General features: G+C 39.1%; 1 protein-coding gene across 2 annotated transcripts in view; it reads left to right on the top strand.

Annotated features, from left to right (window-relative positions):
• KDM7A (lysine demethylase 7A) overlaps positions 1–22,696 on the top strand; it is a 76,719-nt gene that overhangs the window by 6,465 nt on the left and 47,558 nt on the right. Inside the window, exon 1 of one of the 2 annotated variants that reach the window (XM_036247139.1) lies at positions 19,881–19,994. The exons of the other annotated variant lie outside the window; for it this stretch is intronic. The gene's annotated coding sequence lies outside the window, so the exon portion shown is untranslated. Of the gene's footprint in view, positions 1–19,880; positions 19,995–22,696 lie in introns of those variants that run through there. 2 annotated transcript variants of the gene reach the window in all.

The following is a 22,696-nucleotide window of genomic DNA, read 5'->3' as shown; positions in this document are numbered from 1 at the left end:
ACTGGATGACTCGTGGCTTCTAGTAGACAGAGCTGGGAAATATACTGATCACACATATCTGGATTTGTTTCTATTGTATCAATCTGAATATATTAAAAACTGTAAGTTTTCATAATGGTACTTTTGATTCTCATCCAATATCACAGCATTCATTTTAGCCTTCTTTCTTTCCTTACTTGTAACTTTTGTCCAACGGTGAGAAAAACCCAGCTCCCAATAGATACAATAGATTTATTTGTTCAGTCCTAGTATATACATAAAGTAGTTCTAGAATTGCTAACCCTTACCCTCATAACAAACAAATTTGCTAACTAGATTATAGTATTTGTTTATAATTCTTTTTGTCTTAAGCCTTATAATATCTAGTTAAAACATTAGTTTCCAAAGTTAGGTTAGTTCTTTTCTCCTCCACTTTAATGTGTTATATCATTTATTTGTATTACAGTGGGTTTGTGTTGCATTTTGGAATCTACCCACATCCTGGTTGGTTTATATTTTGAGTATGTAAAACATTACAGTCATTCTAAGAAGTCAGAGTTACATGAAAAGGTATACTCAGAAGTGTGCCCTCGTCATCCCTCCTACTCCTGTCTACCCCTTTCCCACCCACACCTGTAAGTAATCAGTCTCTTTACTTTCTGGCTCATCCTTTCTGTGTAGTGTTTTTTGTGTGTTTTCCCACAAATGAGCAGATGCATTTATTTTTCTTAAATCTTTTTTTTTACATTAAGGGTAGCTTATGATAAATACTCTTCATTTTGCTTTTTCTCACTTAATAGTATATACTGGAAAACCCTCTGTCAGTTCATAGAGTTCTTTTTTAAAAATAATTTATTTTTGTTTCTCCTTTTCCCCTCATTGACACCCTCCTCCTGATCCTGGCCTGCCATGGAGTTCTTCCTTATTCTTTTAAACAGCTATATAGTGTGTACCTTGTTTTACTCATCTTTTCTCTTATGTATAGGCATTTAGGTTGTTTGTAATATTTTGCAATTACAAACAGTGCTGTAATGAATAATCTTGTGCATATATATTTTCATATTGTTGGAGGTAATATCTTAAGGTTAGATTACTAGAGATGGGATTACTTGGTCCAAAGATGAGTGAGTGCATATGTTCTGTTAGGATTACCAGATTACCCTCCAAATGGTTGGTCCGGTTTGATTCCCACCAGCAGTGTTTGAGAGTGCCTCTTTTACCACATTCTTGCCCTTAGGATGTGTTGTCATATTTATAACCATTGTCAGTCTGATAGTTGGAAAATGGTATCCACGTTTTAATGTGCATTTCTCTAATTCCAAATGAGTTAGAACAATATTATATGTATTTGACGGTCATTTTGTTTCTTTTCCTTCCTTCTTTCCTTCCTTCTTTTTTTGAGAATCACTTGTTCATATCTTTTTCTGATTCTATCAGGTTTTTGGTCCCTTGTCCCTCAATTTTTAAGAGCTGTTTATGTATTAGGGATACTACCCCTTCGTGTAATATATAAATATTACCTCCCAGCTTGTAGTTGTTTTATTTTTGGTCCATAGTGATTTTTTTTCCCATGTAAATTTGTAAAAAATATTTATATAGTCATATTTATCAATCTTTTATTGGCTCTTTCATTAGAAAGCCTTTCTCTACCCCCAAGTTGTTAAAGAGTATTTTTAAAATTTATCTTTATTGTTGAAAGTATTACAGATGTCTCCGCCATGTTTTGTCCATTGACTCCCTCCACCCTGCTCCCCCAGGCCTTCACCACACTAGTGTGTTAAAGAGTATTTTACCTCATTTTCTTTTAGTACTTGTATGGTTTTATTTATTTATTTATTTATTTATTTTACTTTTAGATTTCTAATCCATTTGGAATTTATTCTTATGTATATTCCTATGTACACTAGGGGTGTGATTTTATTTTTTCCTAAATGGCTACCCAATTGTACCAGCACTACTTATTAAAAAGTTCATATTTGTCTAGTAATTTGACATGCCACCTTTATTGTCTGCTGAAATGCTGTATGTATCTGGGTCTGTTCCTGCACTTTCTATTCTATTCCAGTGCTCTATTTGTCCATGCATGGACTGCACCACACTGTTTTAATTATGGAGGCTTTTATAGTATGTTTTTAAGTCTCATAAGGCTAGTCCCAACCTTGTGGTTATTTGTTTTCAGGTGTTTCTTTGTTGTTGTTGTTATTCTTGCAGGTTTATTTTTCCATATGAACTTTGGTAGCATGTTATTTAATTTCATTAAAAAGCTTGTTGATATTTTATTGGTATTACATTAAATGTATAAATTAACTTAGAATTAACAGTTTTGTAATGTTGAGACATTTTGTTCAAGAACAGGATGTCTCTTTATTTAAATCTACTTTTGTGTCTTTCAGATATGTTTAAAATGTTTCTTTATATAGATTTTGCACAGTTAATAAGTTTATTCCTAAATATTGTATTTCCCTTTTTACTATTATAAAGGAAATTTTTCTCTACTACTTGTTTGCTAGTTGGTTATTGGTTGTGTATATGAAGACTTACTTGATTTTTGAATGTTATTTTTATATCCTGCTATCTTACGGAAATATTGTTTGAGTTAGTTGTATCATCAGTTCACTAGAGGTTCACCATCTTCTGTAAATAGAGGTAGTTTTACTACTCTTTACCTATTCTTATGCCTCTAAAGATTTCTCTTATCTAACTGCACAGGCTTATAGAAGTAGTACAACAGTTGAATAGTGGTGGAGATCGTAGATATCCTTTCTTTGTTCCTGGTTTTAGTGGAAATGCCTCTAATGTCTCCTTATTAAATAAGTTACTCTCTTATCATATTAAGAAAGCATCCCTCAGTTCTTAAACATTTTTTTTTTCTTAATTGATTTTTAGAGAGAGTAGAAGGGGGGGAGAGAGACAGAGAGACAGAGAGAGACAGAGAGAGACAGAGAGAGAGAGAGAGAGAGAGAGAGAGAGAGAGAGAAACATTGATGAGAGAGAACATTGATTGGCAGCCTCCCTCATGCCCCTAACTGGGGGTTGGGCCCACAACCTGGGCATGTGCTCTGAATATTTAAGTTGTATTTTGGTGATGCTTTGTACCTAAGTTTAAAAATATTATTCTGTGTCTAAATTTGAAAATACCACTGTTTTAATTTTTAGTAAAAGAAAATGGACAAATATAAGTGACATGGAGGAACAAACTGAGCAAGTAAATGAATATAATAGGAATCTCTAATGCATTCATGATTCAGGAATTTCTCTAAAGTAGTATTTTCTAACCTGTGTTTTGTGAACCCCAGAGGTTTAAGGTATCCTGGGAGTTCACTTTTAATTTGCCCTTAAAAAAGACAATGATTGTTTTCCTTTTAAAATGCATGCGTTTGAGAGCCTCTGCGTGTACATAAGCAAGCATAGCATACATGGGATGGTTCGTGGAAGTCAGTTTTCAAGATTCAGTTACTGGGTTGGTTTGTCATTCAGTAGAATGCTGCTAGCTACCATGACGGTCTTGACTTTAGTTTTTGTTGTTTTTAGAGAACATATACAAAAGTACATGGATAGTATAATATACTCCCAGGTAACCATCACTCTGCTTCAGTGATTGTCAATTTGTGAACGATCTTGTTTCCTTTAATCCCACTTTCCTTGCTCTTGCACTTAGTGTTATTCTTCTTCTTATTTTAAAATCTTTACCCAAGGACATTTTCCATTTATCTTCAGATAGAATGGGAGGGAGGGAGGAGGGAAAAAGGAAGAAAGAGAGAGAGAGAGAGAGAGAGAGAGAGAGATAAATCAATGTGAGAGACACATCAACTGGCTTCTGCACGACCCTGACCAAGGCTAGGTACAAACCGAAACCAAGGTATGTGCCCTTGACCGGAATTGAACCTGAAACTCTTTGGTCTGAGAGCCAACACTAACCGCTGAGCTAAACTGGCCAGGGCACACTTAGTGTGTTATTTTGAAGCAAATTTGTGATAGTATTATATCTGAATATTTCAGTATGTGTATTTATCTATAAGATAAGGCCTCTTAAAAAAACTACAATACTTTTATTACAACTAAAAACAGACAGTTTCTTAATACCATCAAATATTCAGTGTTCAAATGTCCTATAGTCTCATAAATGTTATCAATTTTTTTCTATTTGTTTGAATCAAGATCCAGTTAAGGTCTACACATTGTGATCAGGTGATATGTCTTGTAAGTCTCCCTCTTTCTCTTTTTTTATGTTAATCCTCACCTGAAGATATGTTTTTTCCATTGATTCCTAGAGAGCGTGGAAGGGAAGGAGAGAGAGAAACATCTATGTGAGAGAGACATATTGATTGGTTGCCTCCCGCACACGCCCCAACAAGAGCTGGGATTGAACCTGCAACCCAAGTACGTGCCCTTGACTGGGAATCAAACCCTTGACCCTTCGGTCCTTGGGCCGATGCTCTAACCACTGGGAAAAATCGAGCAGGGCTTGTAAATCTCTTAATCTGTAGCAGTGGTTCTCAACTGGATGGGATTTTGCACCTCCTGCCCCAGGGACACTTGACAATATCTGGAAACACTTTTTATTGGGAGGAGTGGTCTAGGAATCTAGTAGGTGCAGGGCAGGGCTGCTGCTGAATATCCTGCATTGCACAGTCCCCACAAGAAAAGTGTTATCTGGCCCTAGATGCCACAGTGCTTCTGTTGGAAAACCCTGCTCTACAGCTTCACCTCATGTCTCTCTTCTTCCCTTGCAGTTTATTTGTTGCAGAAAGTGGTGGTTTATCCTATAAAGTTCTTCACTTTCTCTATTTTGTTAGTACATCCCTGAAGCATCTTTGAACATGTTCTTCTTTTTCTTGTGATTGGTATTTGAATCCAGAGAAGCTTGGTCAGATTCAGGTTTTTTCCCCAAGAATATTTTATAAGTGGGTGGTATAGTCTTCTACTAGGAAGCAGAAAATGTCTGGTTATTTCTCTTTTGGTCATGCTTGCTGTCATGGAGCAATGCCAGTATCCATTCAATTATTCATTAGTGACTACAAAATGGTGATAATTTAATTATAAAATTCCTTCTTCAATGATAAGCTGGAATACTTCTATAAAGAGAAAATTTCTCTTCATCTGTTCCTCTGACTGCCTACTGGTACAGTTGTGTAAAGGAGAAGCAGAATTAAATGCTTGATTCTTTCCCTTTATCACTAGTTTTGAAATTAATTGGTTCATTAGAATTTTCTGTAGATTATTATATAAAGCAAAATTTTAACTTACAATTAATAATATTGTAATAACTCTGCATGATAACACATGGTTACTAGATTTAGTGTTGCTATCACATCATAAGATATGTAAATGTCCAATCACTGTGTTGTACACCTGAAATGAATATAATGTATGCCAACTGTACTTTTTAAAAGGAAAATTAAAACAAAATTTTTTTCCCCTTTATTGATTTTAGACAGAGGAAGTGAGAAGGGAGGGAGAGATAGAAACATTGATGAGAGAGAACATTGGCCGCCTCCTGCATGCCCCCCACTGGGGATCAGGCCCACAACCTGGGCATGTGTCCTGACCAGGAATAGAACCAGCGACCTCTTGGTGCATGGGTCGATGCTCAACTACTGAGCCACACCAGCCGGACGAAAAGGAAAATTTTAATGTGTACTATTTATTAGCTTTAAGCAATATAAAGAAGTGAAAAAGACAAATACACAAAAGGGTCCATGTATCCTTTGGCCATATAACCTGTAATTAAAAAAAACAAAACAAGAAAATCAGGTGAGAAATTCAAGAAATATAGAAAGATAAGAAAATGAAAAGTGAAAGTCTCCTGTCTCCTTCTTGCAGCCCCCTTTCCCCACTGGTAAAATTAAGTTTTGAGTTTCTATTCAGAATGAAGGGGTCATGCTGTTTACATGATTCTATACCTTGTTCTTTTTCATTTATTAAAGTATCCTGGAGGTCTGGGAGAGTTTTTCATATCAGCATGTACAGGTATTTCATTCTTTTAAATGGCTGCTTAGAATTCCATTCTGTGGATTTGCCATAATTTTTCTGGTTCTCTGTTGATGGATTCTTCAGCTGGTTTCTCTCTCCCTTTCTCTCTTCCCCTTCACCCTGCCCCCTACTCTTTCTTCCTCCCTCCCTCCCTCCTTAGTACTTAATGCTATAATGTAAATATTTTTGTATGTGTAACTTTATTCTTGATGAACATTTATATATATACTTTTTAACCCAAGGATATTTTTTTATTGATTTATATTTAGATAGAGTGGAAGGGAGAGAGAGAAACATCGATGTGAGAGAGACACATTGATTGATTGGCTGCCTCTTGTATAATCTTGACTGGGCCAGAGATTGAACCCAAAACTGAGGTACGTGCTGGTGACTGGAAATTGAACCCAAGACTCTTTGGTCCGTGGGCCAGTGCTCTAACTGCTGAGCCACACTGGCCAGGGTAGCATTTGTATATTCTTAAGGTAAGTTTCTAGTATTACATTTTTGAAATTGTTTTTACGTGTAGTCATATTTAATATTTTATTTTCTAAAGACAGGAGCATAAGGAACACTGATACTCTAGTAGAAGTTTGGTAAGCTTAAACGTACTATACAAATTTAAGATACTTTTTTTAAGAAGTAAAGAGTCTTACTGTTATTTTTTCCATTTATTATTTTTATTTTTTATTAATTTATTTTTGTTACAATGTTTCTCCTTTCCCCCCCATTGACACCCTCCTCCCTATCCTGACCCCCCCCACACACACACACACAGCATTGTGGTCTACGTCCACTGGTTATGCATATATGCATATACATTCTTTGGTTTATTGCTTCCCTCCCCCTCATCCACCTCCTCTGAGCTTTGTCAGTCTGAATCCTACTTCCATGTCTCTGGGTCTATTTCATTCATCCTCTTACTTTGTTCATTATATTCCACAAATAAATGAGATCATGTGCTATTTGTCTTTTTCTGACTGGCTTATTTTGCTTAGCATAATATTCTCCAGGTCCTTCCATGTCATCTCAAAGGATAAGAGATCTTTCTTTCTTACAGCTACATAGTATTCCATTGTGTACATGTACCACAGCTTTTTTATCCACTTGGGCTGTATCCAGATCTTAGCTATTGTAAATAGTGCTGCTATGAATATAGGGGTGCATATATTCTTTCTGATTAGTGTTTCAGGCTTCTTAGGGTATATATTTCTAGGAGTGGGATCACTGGGTCAAATGGCAGTTCCATTTTTAACTTTTTGAAGAAACACCATATTGTTTTCCATAGTGGCTGCACCAGTGTGCATTCCCACCAGCTAAGATACTTCTTTACCAGGGCTGTAAGTTATGTTTCTCTGATAATTCTAATATATTAAAAAAATCAATGTTGGAGAACATATAAAGACATATTCAATTTGTATTTTATAATGGGGGAGGGGGAATAAAAATGCTCAGAATATATTGTGGAGAAGTGCTGAACTTAACTCTTTTGTACTTTAGAAGTGTTTCTTTGAACATAAAACACCTGGAGTTTCAAATATCTAATAGTGACTCCTATTTATCAGTTAATAATCATATTAGTGTGACATTATGTATAGCAAATTATGAAATTGCAAAAGCTTGAGGAACCTGTACCATTGTGAATAATCTGGTATTTTTAACATGTAAAAGCTGTTGTCAGATAAATGGTCACTATTTGAGAAATTGGAATGTGAAACGCTGTGGTCCTTGTGATTTATACAGTGTCTTATGGATACTTTATATTAGTAAATATAAAAAAGAAAATAAAGTGGTCCTGGAGATCAGATGTTCCCACTGCCCAGGAACCCTGACTATTGAAAACACAGGAATAGTCCTGGCCGGTTTGGCTCAGCAGTTAGAGCATTGGCCCTTGGACCAAAGAGTCGCAGGTTTGATTCCAGTCAATGGCACATACCTCAGTTGCGGTTCATCCTCGGCCCTGGTTGGGGTCATGTGGGAAGCAGCCAGTCTGTGTCTCTCTCACATTGGTATTTGTATTTCTCTTTCTCTCTTTCACCCCCACCCCAACCCACTCTGTTTGAAGATAAGTGGAAAAATGTCCTTGGATGAGGATTAAAAAACAAACAAACAAAAAAACCAAACCTATAAATAAAAGTGAGAACAATGAAACAGTTTGAATAGCATCCCAACTGATCCACTGAGGGACCAAGCATGGGAGACAGGCACCCTGGAAGCAGAGGCTTTCTGGCCAGGTCCCATCAGTGATTTCAGAAACTCTGGCAACCGCACTGGAGCTTTCTTCCCAGAGCCTGGTTGTGGGTTCGTGGGTTTTCCCTCTTCTCTGTGGGCTCCCACGGTACTTCACCTGTCACACACGCTACACCGCAGACACGCGGCCAGTCCTTTTACTTGACTCTTTTAGGAAGGAATCTTGGGGTATGTATACACTCTCTGCAGATTAGAGGACTTGTAGTCTTTGTACTTAATTTAACTTGTTACATGTCTGACTCATCTTCCTCTTACATTCTTCTTATTCCAGTACTTTTTTAAGGCTAATATTCTTTGTGCCTGGTTCTTTGCGTCACTTTCCCTTTCTTGCTTGACTGTCTAATTTTCTCTCTGTCATATGATCAACATTTCCTTAGATCCCCTGGTTACTGGGAGAGCAGAGGCCCTTCTTTTTGAATCAGGGACTTCTTTCCACAAACCAGCTTTTCCAACTATCCAAATGCCAAGTAGTCAGCACTGGACTCTGCTCCCTCATTTTCCTGTTTCTGCCTCTGCGTTTATGGGCATCCAGCCTGTGGTCAGAGAGATCAGATCCCCTGATCTGAACTTGCTTTCTCAGTTTTCCCATTTCTTAACCTCTTGTTGGAATTGAGTACCCTCCGAAAGCTCCGCAGTCTTTCACACAGCTCTTTGCTTCCGCATTACCTTGTTGGGGCATCTCTTCAGGAGTGCTCCCCAGGGAATCTCTCCGCTCACCTCCTGCCAGTCGCTGGGGGATTGTTCTCAGCCATACATACTTCTGGCCCCCGGCCTGCTGCCTGCTTCATTCACCAGCTCCAGTGCTCGGAGAGGTTCTTTCTTTTCTTGGGCAGGATAGTGGGAGACTAATACAAGCTTCTTAGGACTTGAAGTGATGCTAGGAGATGAGTGACTTTCCCTCCCTTTCTATTCCCCTCCTCTCCACCAGTGATTTTTTATTTCATCACCACTGTCACATGCCAAGTTTTCATTGACCTCCATAGTTTCTGCCATATCTATGTAACACTTGTAGTATTTTTTTAAAAAACAACTTTAAAAGGATTTTGGTTTTGTCCTAAACAGAGGTATCTGTTAAGTCATGTGTTTGTGATGCTCACTACGTATTTTAATATTTGTGAGAAAATATCTTTATTGACTTAAAGAGTCTTTATCATGTAAATTGTGCATGTGTAAGGTTGTCAGAGGGTGATGGTGGTTGATAAAAGGATGATAACAGACTCAGGGAAAGCATACAGTTTCTTTAATGGAAGTGTAAGGGATTGAAGAACTTAACCAAATGAGAATGGTTCTACAGAGCAGGAGGCCCAGCAGAGTCTGTCTCATTGGCAGACAAGCTGTCCTGGCCTTCAGTTCTCATGAACAGGCCCTGCTGCCAAGGTAGTGCCCACTGGGAACTGGATCCTATCAGGTCCAGCCATTTGCACGGTGATGATGGTACTGGGGTCTTCTGGATTCCTCCTTGTTTTGGTGGTGACCTTGCCTGCCCAGCAGGTGTGAAGAACTGCTCACAACCTCAGCACATTCCTCAGTTTTTATGGCAAGATTGGGTGACTTGAAGATCATTGTCTCAGATGTACCGTCTTCCCAAGGCTTCACGCCCTTGCCGTCTGCTCCTCCAGGTGTGCACAGCTCTGCACTTTGCTCGACCTCGCACTAGACCAATAAAAAGTAACTAGAAGGTTTGTACGCAAATCAGTTGTGGGCCTCATCAACTTGGATAATTTTGTCTTTAATTTTTGTTCAGGAGCTAAGTATTAAGTATTGCCCGTTAATATTACATAGTGTTATTTACTTAAGCTATACCTGTTTACCTATAATAACTGTATTTATTACATAACAAATGTATATACTTATTCAGTATTTATCCCTGAGAGGATGGAGGAATAATGGAGAGAAGGATGAAGAACACAGTGAATATCACGATGAGCATACGTGTACAGAGAATGACCAAGTTAAATAAATGCATGTTAGTTTGTCTAGACTAGAATTTTACATATGCAGCAGGCTCTCTAGGAGTCCTATCCACATCCCCTGGCTTTCTGGGTTTCCATCTCTATTTCTGTATCTGTCTTTATCTCTTGAAGACTTTCTTGCTGAAAGCACCTGAGACAAGTTCCGAGGGCTGTCTTAGGCTACAGGAGCTCCGCAGCTCATACTTTTGAAGCAGGTTGGAAATTCTAGAAAGTTAGTGACGCTAGGCGAGCATCTACCTAGCATCTACTGTTGTCTACTGGGAGATCGTGGATAAACACCTAGCTTCCTCTTCTTGGGTGGGACCATGCTGTGGCCTCTCCCCTTCCCTGTTTCCACTCCCCTACCAGTGCATCCAGGGTCACCTCCCACACGAATACCTGCTCTCAGATTTGTGTGTTGGGATCTGCTTCTGGGAGACTCCAACCTCAACCAGTGGGTAATTATTAATGAGAAGAAAGGTCATAAGTGAGAGATAATGGATTTGAAGGTAGAGTTTGGATTCCATTTATTACATAGCAAACAACAGCCCAGCTGGTGTGGCTCAGTGGATTGAGCATCGTCCCATGGACTGAAAGGTCCCGGTTTGATTCCCTGTCAGGGCACATGCTTGGATTGCAGGCTCAATCCCCAGTAGAGGGCGTGCAGGAGGCAGCCAATCAATGTATCTCTCTCACGTTGATGTTTCTATCTCTCCCTTCCTCTCTCTTAAAAAAAAAAAATCAATTAAAAAAATAGCCAACAACAGATTTTTTACATGATAGTCATATTTATGTATTAATGCCTGTATCATAAGTATGCTTTCATTTAGTTATATGTCTCTGCAGGTGCACTGGGAACAGGACTCTGAAAGCTGCTTACTTACCTCATAGAATAGTTTTCTGTTCCTGCTACCTTGAAAAGATGTCTTGCCTTGAAGTTTGTGTGTGATACGATTTTAATTGGAAACTACTGCTGTTTTAGTTTATTTCTCCCTTCCTTTATTTTCATTTTTTTGAGTGCCTTTTTTTTTTTCAAACCACTGGACACATTCCATAGTAAGTAACTTTGCATGGGAACAATTGCAGTGAAGTGTAAAAATTTCCCAGCTTAATTAGCATATAAAAAACTAGCTACCACTTTGCCATTTTGGAGGAATGATATGATATGGTCTACTTAAATAAGAGTTGCCTGTAACTGAAGGTTCCACTTGTGAAATGGAGCTGAGTGTCATTAGAAAAGTTACTCAGGAGATAAAATTCTTTATATGTCAACTGTTTTTAGATGGATTTTGACACTACACTATTTAATTTTGATGACTAAGGACCATAGTCTTTAGTTTTCTATGCTGTATGGGCTATTGGCATGTGTTGGACTGTTTGTGCATGAAACTGCCCCAGACCGGTGTGGATTTATTGATAGTATTTCATCTTTTTCCTTGCTATACTTTCTTGTGATCTACTTTGCCAGCACCCACTGCTGTTTCTAACCTGTGTTTTCTAAACTAGAGAAAAACTTAAGATTTCAATGGGTGATCAGACAACAAACCTTCTTAAATTGCCCACTCTGTCATCCTGAGACATTCGTGACAATAGGGTCAGCCTAGCCAAGAATGGAGGCAAGCTGTGCGAAAGGGATTTCACAATTATCACTTAAATAGGTCTGGCGGGCAAGGTTAGAATCTTTGAAGTTGGAGCAGCTTGAGCTAGATAGTAGCTTTGAATTCTTACCCTAGGACAGAAGCCCTGCCTGGTGAGTAAGGATAGTTCTGGCTCATGGGTAATTTTACTCAGAAGACAATAATGAGATGGTTGGCGTAGAGACATGGTGTATCTTGCTTCTTTTGGAGATGATGTACTTTGACAGTGTCAGCTCTTTAATATAAGGGTACTTACTGAGTCTTTAGGCGTAAGCCTAGACAGTGTCCTATAAGTACTTGTTAAGTATATCATAATAAGGGAAATCTGAGACAAACATCCACAGATTTCTCTTGAGGTTAAAAAGAGAGAGAGAGAGTTAAAGTTTTAGCATTATCACTTATTGACTTTTTTATTTATATGCATTCTGATAATGTCTGCAGTAAATGCTTGGTAATGCTGTCACTAATTTGGTATCCTTCATTGTTAAGGGAGTGGTTTTACAATATTCTTGACTTACTGGTACGTTGTATCAATTATAAAATTGTATAACATTTTTTAATTTGTAAATTTAAATTGTAAAATTATCACAATTGTAATTATAAAAACATTAAATTTGTAATAAACTTTTCACAGCTGTTGAGCCTGAAAATTAACTTCTAAAACATGTTCCCAAGGTGGAATACAATAGCCCCACGGAGGGTTTTATGAAAAAGGAAGATCTGAAGTTGACTGAAGTATTTATCACTTATGCTAGATCCCCAGCTTGGATACGCAGCATCAGCTTGTTGAATTCTGAGAAGTCCAGCTGGAAAATAAAGTGATTTGATCTCAGCCCAGCTTCTCCCAGTCTTACTGGACTGTGGACTCTTTGTGAATAATCTTAACTCCTGTGGGACAGTTTAATAAAAGCTCTTTCAGAGAATGTTATATGGCAGTCCTCACTTAGCACGGTTCTGATATGCACGGATTTCAGTTACCATGTAAGGGAATACCGTGTCTCTGCTTACAAAACTCATGACACCAAATGTGTGGATTTACCACACCAAGCAATTCTCCAGTTCTCTGTGGATGCCAACTGGTTGTCTTACAATTTTAATTCATTTCTTTCTTTCTTTTCTTTTGTTAATCCTCACTTGAGAATATTTTTTTCCCATTGATTTTTAGATAGAGTGGAAGGAGGGAGGGAGAGGGAGAGAGAGAAACATCGATGTGAGAGAGAGACATCCATTGGTTGCCTCCCGTACAACCTCAACCATGGCCTGGGATCCAACCTGAGACTCTTTGGTCTGTGGGCTGATGCTCTAACCACTTAACCACACTGCCAGTGCTAATTCATTTCTGACAGTTACTATCGGAAGCCAGTGCAGACCTCACAGGATAAGAGCTCAGTGCCACAAGACTGCCCTACTATAAACACCAGTAGCAGACGGTGGGTTTACGGGTTACCTGCACTTTTGTCTGACTTGACTACAAATTGGGAGTTCCCCTGGTTCCCCCTTCAGGTTTGATAATTTGCTATAATAGACACACTTGACTTACTATTACCAGTTTATTATAGAGGATATTATAAAGGTTACAAATGAACAGCCAGATAAAGAGGAAGTACAAAGACGAGGTCCACAAGGGTCCCACATTAGGAGCTTCTGTCCCTTTGGAGTTTGGGATGTGCCACCTTCTGCCATGCGGAAGCATTCACCAACCCCGAAGCATTCGGAACCCTTCATTTAGTGTTTTTATAGAGGTTTTATTACTAGGCATGATTGATCAAATCATTGGCTATGGGTGATTAACTCAATCCCCAGCCCCAAACCCCACCCCAGAGGTTAGGGGGCAAGACTGAAAGTTCTAACCCTTTAATCACCTGGTTGGTTCCTCTGGCAACTAGCCCCATCATGAAGCTGTCTAAGGGCATGCTCAGTCACCTCATTAGCATACACTCAGGTGAGATGGAAAGGGGTTTGCTGTGAATAACATAGATGTGCCTTTCACCCTTCACTCAGGTAATGATAAGGATTTTAGGCACTCTTTTGCCAGAAACCGGGGATGAAGACCAAACATATCTCTTACTGTTACAATATCACATGGTTTAAATAACTAGTCCTCCGGTAACATGATTCAGATTTTTGTCACCATGATACATTAGCTTCATAAAGTACAGAGCTGGCCACTAGCGCTTCAGTGTGCAAGTCTACAGATCAGCGTGTGAGTGGCAGGTGCACATGTGCTCCTCAGTGCGCACACAGACCGGGAGGCGCGTCCCTGTGCTGCCTCCTGGTCTCCCAGGAATGAACCACGTGACATTTTACAAAACTGGGCAATCAAAAGAGGGAAGTGGCCAATAAAGATGAAAGTGCAGCAAAGAAACAAAAGTGGTGATTCTGGAAGTGAAATTTAAAGTGGGCATAAGTGGAATAATGACTGCCCTTGGAATGCTGACCCCGCCGCCCTTCAGAGCCTCCAGAGCTGCAGCCGGAGCCACTCAGTGAGGGCGCTTACCGCGTGATGTTTAAAGTACAATGTACTGTATAAATATTAGTTGTACTATTTTTCATTTCTCTATACATTGTAACCAACAGTGAGAGAGTTTTTAATGTTTTGACAAACATTTTTAAAGGTCAGTAAACTGTAATTTTCCCACTGATGATTGAGATAGCTTTGTATGGTTTCAGCGCGCGTGGTGATTGTTGTGCTCCTGCACTACCGAGCTGAGGGAGGCCTGCCGGTCTTCCACCAGCTGACCTCTGCTGGAAAGTAAGATTACAAAATGGACTTCGGGGGAACTTACAATAAGTTGTTCTTTATAAAAACACAGGTTTTTAATGTATGTGTGAGTAGAGGTTATATCTTTAAAATTTATTTTTCAGTTACAGTTGACATGCAATATTATATTAGTTTCAGGTGACAACATAGTGATTTATCTTTTGAACGAATCTAGCACAAATAAGTAAAAAGTCCTTCTTACATATCATGCACTTTATGTATTTGCCCTTGTATGATTTGAAATAGGATGGTCCATTGTTTGCTGTTGACCTTTTCTGGACAATTCATTGCTACCCATTTTGCTTTCGATGAATACTTCTGATTTGTAATTGTATTGAAGTTCTTCGAGATCTTGTGGGTAATGCATATGGTTCCATGTAGGGATATTTATTAAGGATTATGTCAATATTTCTGTAGTCCAAACCCCTACTCTTAACTCATCTTCACAAAGAATGATGAAGCCTGATAAGGAGGTAAATAGTCTCCTTAGAATGCTACATTGGTTTCCATCCCAATAGACAGTTCTCTGAAGAACCCTTTCTCTTGGCTTAGCTTGGAATGTGGTCTTTCCCCTCAGATGCCAGCACTGAAGACTACTTATAAGCTGAGAGGGGTTATTAGGGAGCCAGATTTGCCTGAGTTGGCTCCTGTCCTTTATAGATGGATCGCCGTTAAGTGTCCTCAATATAAAAGTTACAATTTACTGTTATCTTTTATCCCCAGGGTGTGATCTCTTAGCCCTGAATATATTACATATTCTGTAAGTGTCATTAGACCCTAGCAAATACAGCTTTCCTTCCCATGCTCATGATGGGAAATAACATTGTTAACTGGGTTGAAATGAGTCTGATGGCTATTGGTTCACTTTCTAAAAATCTAGTAATTTCTGTTTATAATCTATTTAATCTATGTATTCTTTTAATAGACACCCTATTTGGAAATTCCAGTTAAGATAGGGACACTTAGGAGCTACAGAAAAGGAAAAAAAGATAAATGGGTATAATGTATAAATCTGTAATGAATAGGAACCCTTCCTGTACAATAGGGTTTACCTGTGACTGAACCTAAGTGGTCAAGAATATTGTCCTGGCTCTGGCCAGTTTGGCTCAGTGGTTAGAGTGTCGGCCTGCGGTCCAGAGAGACCCGGGTTCGGTTCCCGCTAAGGGCACGTACCTCAGTTGCAGTTTGTCCCCGGCCCTGGTTGGTTGTGCGGGTGGCAACCACTCGATGTGTCTCTCTCATGTCGATGTTTCTCTCTCTCTTCCTCTCTCTCCCTCCCACTCTATCTGAACAAAAAATGGAAAAATGTCCTCTGGTGAGGATTAAAAAAAAAAAAAGAATACTGCCCTGGTCGGTATGGCTTTATCGGTTGGAGCATTGTCCCATGCACTGAGAGGTTGCCAGTTTGATTCCCGGTCAGGGTACAACCCAGGTTCTGGGTTTGAGCCCCGGTGGGGGCATGTATGGGAGGCAACCAATTGCTGTTTCTTTCATACATCAATGTGTCTCTCTTTCCCTCTCACCCTCCCTCCCTCTCTCCCTCTCTCCTTCCTGCCCCCTCTAAAATCAGTAAAAACATATCCTCTGGTGAGGATTAAAACAAAACAAAACAACTGCATTATTTTGCATTGACAAAATGTATGGACATTTCAAAATAAGATTTTTAAAGAAAAATGTATCAGTCATTTTTCCCCCTCACATTTATTTTCTACCTTTATATTTGCAAAATTCATACTTAAATAGGCTTCTGGATAGCAGTCCAAACTAATGCCGCCTTACTGTGCTTAGAATTCTTTTTTTTTTTTTATCCTCACCCGAGGACATTTTTCCATTTTTTGTTCAGGTAGAGTGGGAGGGAGAGAGAGGAACAGAGAGAGAGAGAGAGAAACATCGATGTGAAAGGAACACATCGAGTGGCTGCCACCCGCACAACCAACCAGGGCCGGGGACAAACTGCAACCGAGGTACATGCCCTTAGCGGGAACCGAACCCGGGTCTCTCAGGACCGCAGGCTGATGCTCTAACCGCTGAACCAAACCGGCCAGGGCTAGAATTCTTGCTTTGTGTCAATCAGTAAGTATTTTGTGAGCATCTACTGTGTAATTAGCTTTAGGTAGATCTGTGGGGAATTAGGAAATTCTGAATTATTAAATATTACTGATGTCTTTAAGGAATTTAAAAGTCTTAATTGGAGTAATAAAGTTTTCATAGAAACTACTGTGATTAAAGTATTGTGCCAGCCTCTATGCTAGGGTTTTAGAGCAATCATTCTTCAAATGCCACTTCTCTGCCAAGCTGGTTGTAAAAAAAATCACCTGGGGAACTTATAAAAATAAAGAGTACTGCCCTGGCCAGTTTTGCTCAGTGGTTAGAGCATCAGCCTGTGGACCAAAAAGTTGCGGGTTCGATTCTGGTCAAGGGCACATACCTCGGTTGCGGTTCATCCCCGTCCCTGGTTGGGGTTGTGCAGAAAGCAACCAGTCGATGTGTCTCTCTCACATCGATGTCTCTCTTTCTCTCTCCCTCCCTCCCACTCTGTCTGAGATAAACAGAAGAATATCCTTGGGTGAGGATTAATAATAATAATAATAAATAGTACTGGGCCACACCCATTAACTTTTCCATGTAGATCTAAGATGGGGCTCAAGAATGTATTTTTCTTTCTTTTCTTTTTAAAAAAATAAGCATTGCATAGTACAAATGATGTACTAGAAGGTTATATGGTGAAAAACAATTATCCCTCTGTATTCTGCATCCATTTAGTTTTCTTTCCCAGGGGCAACCACTTTTACCAATTTTTTACATATTGTTCCAGACACATACAGTGCATGTACAAATGTGTGTGTGTGGTTGGTTGGGGGTGGGGAGCATATTACACAAACTGTTCTGCACCTGGCTTTGGTTTCTTTACCACATATCTTGGAGATCTTTCTGTCTCTCTCTACAGAGTTGCCTCATTCCTTTGAAAGGCTACCTTATAGCAGCTTGTAAAAGCTCTGCAGGGGATTCTACTGCACAGCCAGGTTTGGGAGCCACAGGTAGACTGAGTGTTAAAGGAGTTTAGAAAAAGTTTTCTTGAAATGTTAATTCCTTAAGTCTTGCATTTCACAGCAAGGAACTGGACGTAGGAGAGCATTTCATGCACTTCTAGATACCATTTGCTTTAGAACAAATATATATATATATTTTTTGCTTTTATCTTCAGATAGAGCAGGATGGGAAGAAGGAGGGAGAGAGAGAAACATCCACGTGAGAGAGACACATCCACGTGAGAGAGACACATGGAGTGGCTGCTACCCACACGACCCCAACTGGGGCCGGGGACAAATTGCAACCCAGGTACCGTGTCCTTAGTAGGAACTGAACCGGTGACTCTCCGGTCTGCGGGCCGACACTCTCACTGCTGAGCCAAACTGGCCAGGGCTAGAACAAATTTTTGCATAATGTTTCGTCTTCTTTGTTAGTTATTAGGTAGAATTTATCAGTAAAAAATACCTGAAGGCATTAGTGTACATATTGACAACATACTTTTAAAAATTCCTTCCTTTATTATGTTCTTAAATTCTCACATAACATTCATTTGGGATGGCATTTATTTGCTTTTCACTGGGTATAAATAGAAGTTTGGTCTATCTCCACGAACTAGCACATTTACTGGGCACTGTTTGCATTATAGCTTCCCTTAGTTTCTAGTATAGACATATCCCATAGACGGCTGGGCAGGCAAAGTAAATTGCTAAAGAGGAATAAGAAGAGTATTAGCTTGAGAGGTGAATGGCTAGTGGAATGACCACAGGATAGTGAAAAGCACACGCGTTTAGCTTTTTGCATACTTTGGCATTTCTAACACCTTTTTTTCCCCTTACAGCATTCTAATAGAAATAATTTACCTTCATGAGAGAACAGTTTATGCTTAATCATAAAGATTTGTTTAATCTGTTCACCCTTTACATTGCCTGCTCTGTGTACTTTGGTGTCACTTAGACAGTGACAAGCAGAACAAGCATGGTTTCTGCACTCAAGAAGCAAACAGTTTAATGTATCAGTCAGCATGTAAATTATACTTGATGTCTATATTTCACATATTCATCTTGGAACAAATTTAATTTGAAGTTCATCAGTAAGATTTTCAGCTTTTAAAAAAGGGGTCATATTTTGTGTCAGTAAGCACACCTATTGGATCTTCAATTGCCCCTTATTTTACTCTCATGCTCTTTGTTCAATTCCTCGTTTTATTGTCTTCCTCCCTCACCCTTATTAACATAGATGTTTGTAGTCAGATGGTTGGAAATAACTCAGGAAGCTCTGGGACGTTTGGAAGCTCGAGTCAGCTGTTGGAGGTTGAAAAAGTGTCTAATTTTCTAAGATTATTATGAACTGAAGAAATTTGGTTCAGAGTCTGTACTTCATTCAAACCCCTTGTTAAATAGTTAGCACATACTATGTCAATAAATAGCATTAATGTGTCAAATGTAGACTCTTCACAAAAATTGAACTATACTATACTCAACTTATAAAGAACAGCACCTGATTTTATGGAAACAGTTTTATATTTTAGCAAAATAACAGAAGTTGGGTATTTCCTGAATCACAGACTTAATCATAAATCACTAGTTTGATTTTCATGGAAAATTTTATGTATGCAATTATAATTTTTACTTTAGCTGATATCTGTTAATAAAGTATCTCAGGGTTAAAACACTGCATAAAATGTGATTTAAAAGTGAAAATGCCGCCCCGTCCAGTTTGGCTCAGCAGTTAGAGCATCGACCCGCAGATCAGAGAATCCCAGGTTCGGTTCCCACTAAGGGTACGTACCTCGGTTGCAGTTTGTCCCCGGCCCCGTTGGGGTTGAGTGGGTCGCAGCCAGTCGATGTGTCTCTCTCATGTCGATGTGGCTCTCTCTCTCTCCCCCTCCCACTCTATCTGAAGATAAATGTAAAAATGTCCTCGGGTAAGGATTAAAAAAAAAAAAAGTGAAAATGCCTGTTGGCATCTTAGTACTTTTAGTAGGAATGTCAACTTATTAAGCCAACACTGGAAGGGAAAATAAGGTTTTTGAACTATCAAAACTGTTGTTTTACAGTTCCAGTCCAAGCATTTTATGTGTAATAAATTAACTTTCTTAACTCTTTGAGGGAATACTGTCATTATCTCTATCTTTACAGATGAGACATAAAACAGTCAGGGAAAGAAGTTACCCAAAGTCACACAGCTACTAAGTGGAATAGCCAGGATTCTAACCGTAGGTACTGGCGTCAGAGAACTCAACCATCAAAAATTAATTAAATATTAAAAACAAATTCTCTTTTTTCCTCCTTAAAGAATGGCCATTTGAGTATCTAATTAAGTGTTCTCTGAGGAGACATCATTGAAGAAAAAATATTAAGCTTAATCATAAAGCCAAGTTTCCTGCTGAGGCTCAGATCTCTTATTATCTTACAGGTAATAAACCCAGAGCTATATGAGTAGTTCCTAATAGAAACATGATAATAGTAGTGGCTGCCATTTATTAATCTAGTTACTGTGCCAAGCCCTGTGCTTTATATATTTATATTTGTTGTCCTAGTTAATCCTAGGGGAACTCCTGCTCAGAGAGATTAAGACATTTGCTCAGTCAGAACTAGCAGAGCTAGAAATAAAACCAAGCCTTTATAGTTACAAAATCTACACATCCCACTGAAGCCAACTGACACTTGTTTACCTAGTGGCATGGAATTATGCTGGGTGGGCCTTGCCTGGCTTATAGCTGTCCCAAGATCTCAACTGACACCAGGGTCCAACACTAGGAAAGGAGATATAAGGAGCAGGTTGTCAGCTGTCCTCTATGCTCTGGAGTTAATTCACCTCAAAGGCCACTCCCCACCCCATTGATGAGGTTAGTCTGGGCTTTTGGTGGTGGTGGTGGGGAGGGGGGTCACACAATGATTCAGTCTTCTCATTATGAGGAAATGGAGTAGCTTGGTGTTTGGGGCGAGAAGGTGAACTTTTGAGAACATGGGTGAAAACTCGTACTAAAGCAAAATTTAAAATGGGTGAGTTCTGTTACCACAGCCTCTACCATCTAAGGAAAGATAAAAACTAGCTGATTTATATATTGAAAGACCTTTCCCTTTTACCACTGTTGCCTTTAATTTCTATCTCATATTCTTACAAAATTCAAGCTGAACAGACTTCTTAAAAAGTTGCTTGTACCTTTATCACAACGTATCTATAGTCAAATAAGTTCTCAGCACAGTTAATCAACAGGACTTTACTGGGGTCATCGTGTGGAGGGGGCACTGTACTTGGTGCCGAGAGAGGTCTTGAGCTCAGTTCAGGAACTAGGGTATATCAAATAGCTCAGGATTAGACATAAATGAGTGGAAATGTGTATCAATAAAATGTGGAAGGACTTTCTGTGGGGTGAACAGTGCAGTCTTACCGCAGACGAGGAATTTGAGTTGGGCAGGATTGGTTGGTGAAGAATGGAGGAAGCATTTGAAGCAGGAGGAATGTCCAGGGGAGTCCGCTGACAGTAAGCCTAAAGAGCTTGGCGACCCACTCTTCTAACACCAAGAGCAGAGAATGTAAACGGGAGCATTATCTGAGAGGGAAAAAGAAAGTGTTTGGCAGATCCTAGGGAATTCTGGTTAGTCATTAATTCAATTGTGCTCTCATCAAGTGTCAAAAAAATGCCAGCTAAGCAACAATTTCAGAAGATTAAGACAATAGAAAGTGCTCAAGTCGACACTGTCTCTCACTCACCAAACAGTATTGAAGCTATTGATGGAAACTGTTCAGCAAAGGTCAAATTGGTGCCCCTGTAGGGACCCCCCCTCCACAGGGTCTCATAAACATTGAACGTTTTGCTGTTAGGAAAAAGTGGGGTGATTTGTATATGAAGAAGGGTTTCATAGAAATAAATGAAGTAGGAGAGACTAAAGAAAGATTGAAAGCTATTCTTACAAAATTTGCTTTCAGAATTCTGCATTTCATGTGCCCTGCTGTGTTTGTTCTTCTGTTAAAGCTCTAGTGATTCTAAAATTCTTTTACTGGAGGCCAGGGGTGGGGCAAGTTATCCCACCCTCTGAGAGAGAAACCAAAATGTACATAGTAGTTCCTTCTAGTACCCTTAAAAGATCTGAAATAACCTTGGTTTAGGAACATTTAAATATTATGTTTAATTTGATTTTTTTATGAAACTGATAATTGGGCTTTTAAAAATGGTATTTTTATATGGTTAATTTAAAGGACTGTTTTTTCAGACTTACTAATTTATCAAATTTACTGTTTTTACTAATTTACCATTAAGTTCTGAAATTTTCAGTGAATGTAAGCTGTAAATGTTTTGCCAGTTGATTAGAATTGGTCAAAACCTGAAGATAGCTCTGACATTTGGGTAAAAGTATATAGGGTAAGAGAGGGGGTGGTGAAAAGCTTAGAAACTGGAGAGAGGAATCGTGGATTTTTGAGGATTATTAGCTAAGTTTTGCCACGTGTCCTTAATTAATTGTAATGTCCATATTTTCTCTTTCTTCCATAAGTCTTGTGGCAGTCACCCTTATTTATATGTCTTGGTAGTAGGGACACATTGCGACTCCTCAGACCATCTCACCATCTCTTCTCACGACCTTCTCCTGTCTTCATGCTTAGATTTCACAGTTTGTCATCATAGTAACTCCCTTGTAAATATCCTCGGCTCTCTTTCTAGTCTTTGCCTGCAAAACCCCAACTGTGGCTGGACCCACAGGGTTGAACATCACTGGAAAATAAACAAAACAGCCACACAACTGTGCAGAAATGGTTTCACTTGGAATTCATTCTCACAGACCTCCGGGGACTCTGAACACTGCCCAGCAGCGTTCCTGTTTCTCGGTCTTTCCTGTTCTCGGGTCAGCTATTTTATATGTTCTCTCCTCACACCTTTCTGCCACTTTCCAAACTCAGCTGATAGTTTTACACCAACTAAACTGAGAAAACAGAAGCCTTCGGACTGCGTTGTGACACTCAATTTATTTAATTTTACTTTTATCTCCTTTGCTTTTCATGTATGATTGAAGAAACCTTTTTTTTCATTCAGGAACGTGAAGATTTACTCGTATGTTTTATTTGAGGAGTTTTATAGTTTTAGCTCCTATATTTAGATATATGCTCCATTTTAGTAA

The sequence above is a fragment of the Molossus molossus genome, unplaced genomic scaffold (genome assembly GCF_014108415.1).
Source record: "Molossus molossus isolate mMolMol1 unplaced genomic scaffold, mMolMol1.p scaffold_m16_p_7, whole genome shotgun sequence".
NCBI lineage: Eukaryota > Metazoa > Chordata > Mammalia > Chiroptera > Molossidae > Molossus > Molossus molossus.
Note: the sequence above shows the minus strand (reverse complement) of the source record. Positions and strands in the feature narration are given on the sequence as shown.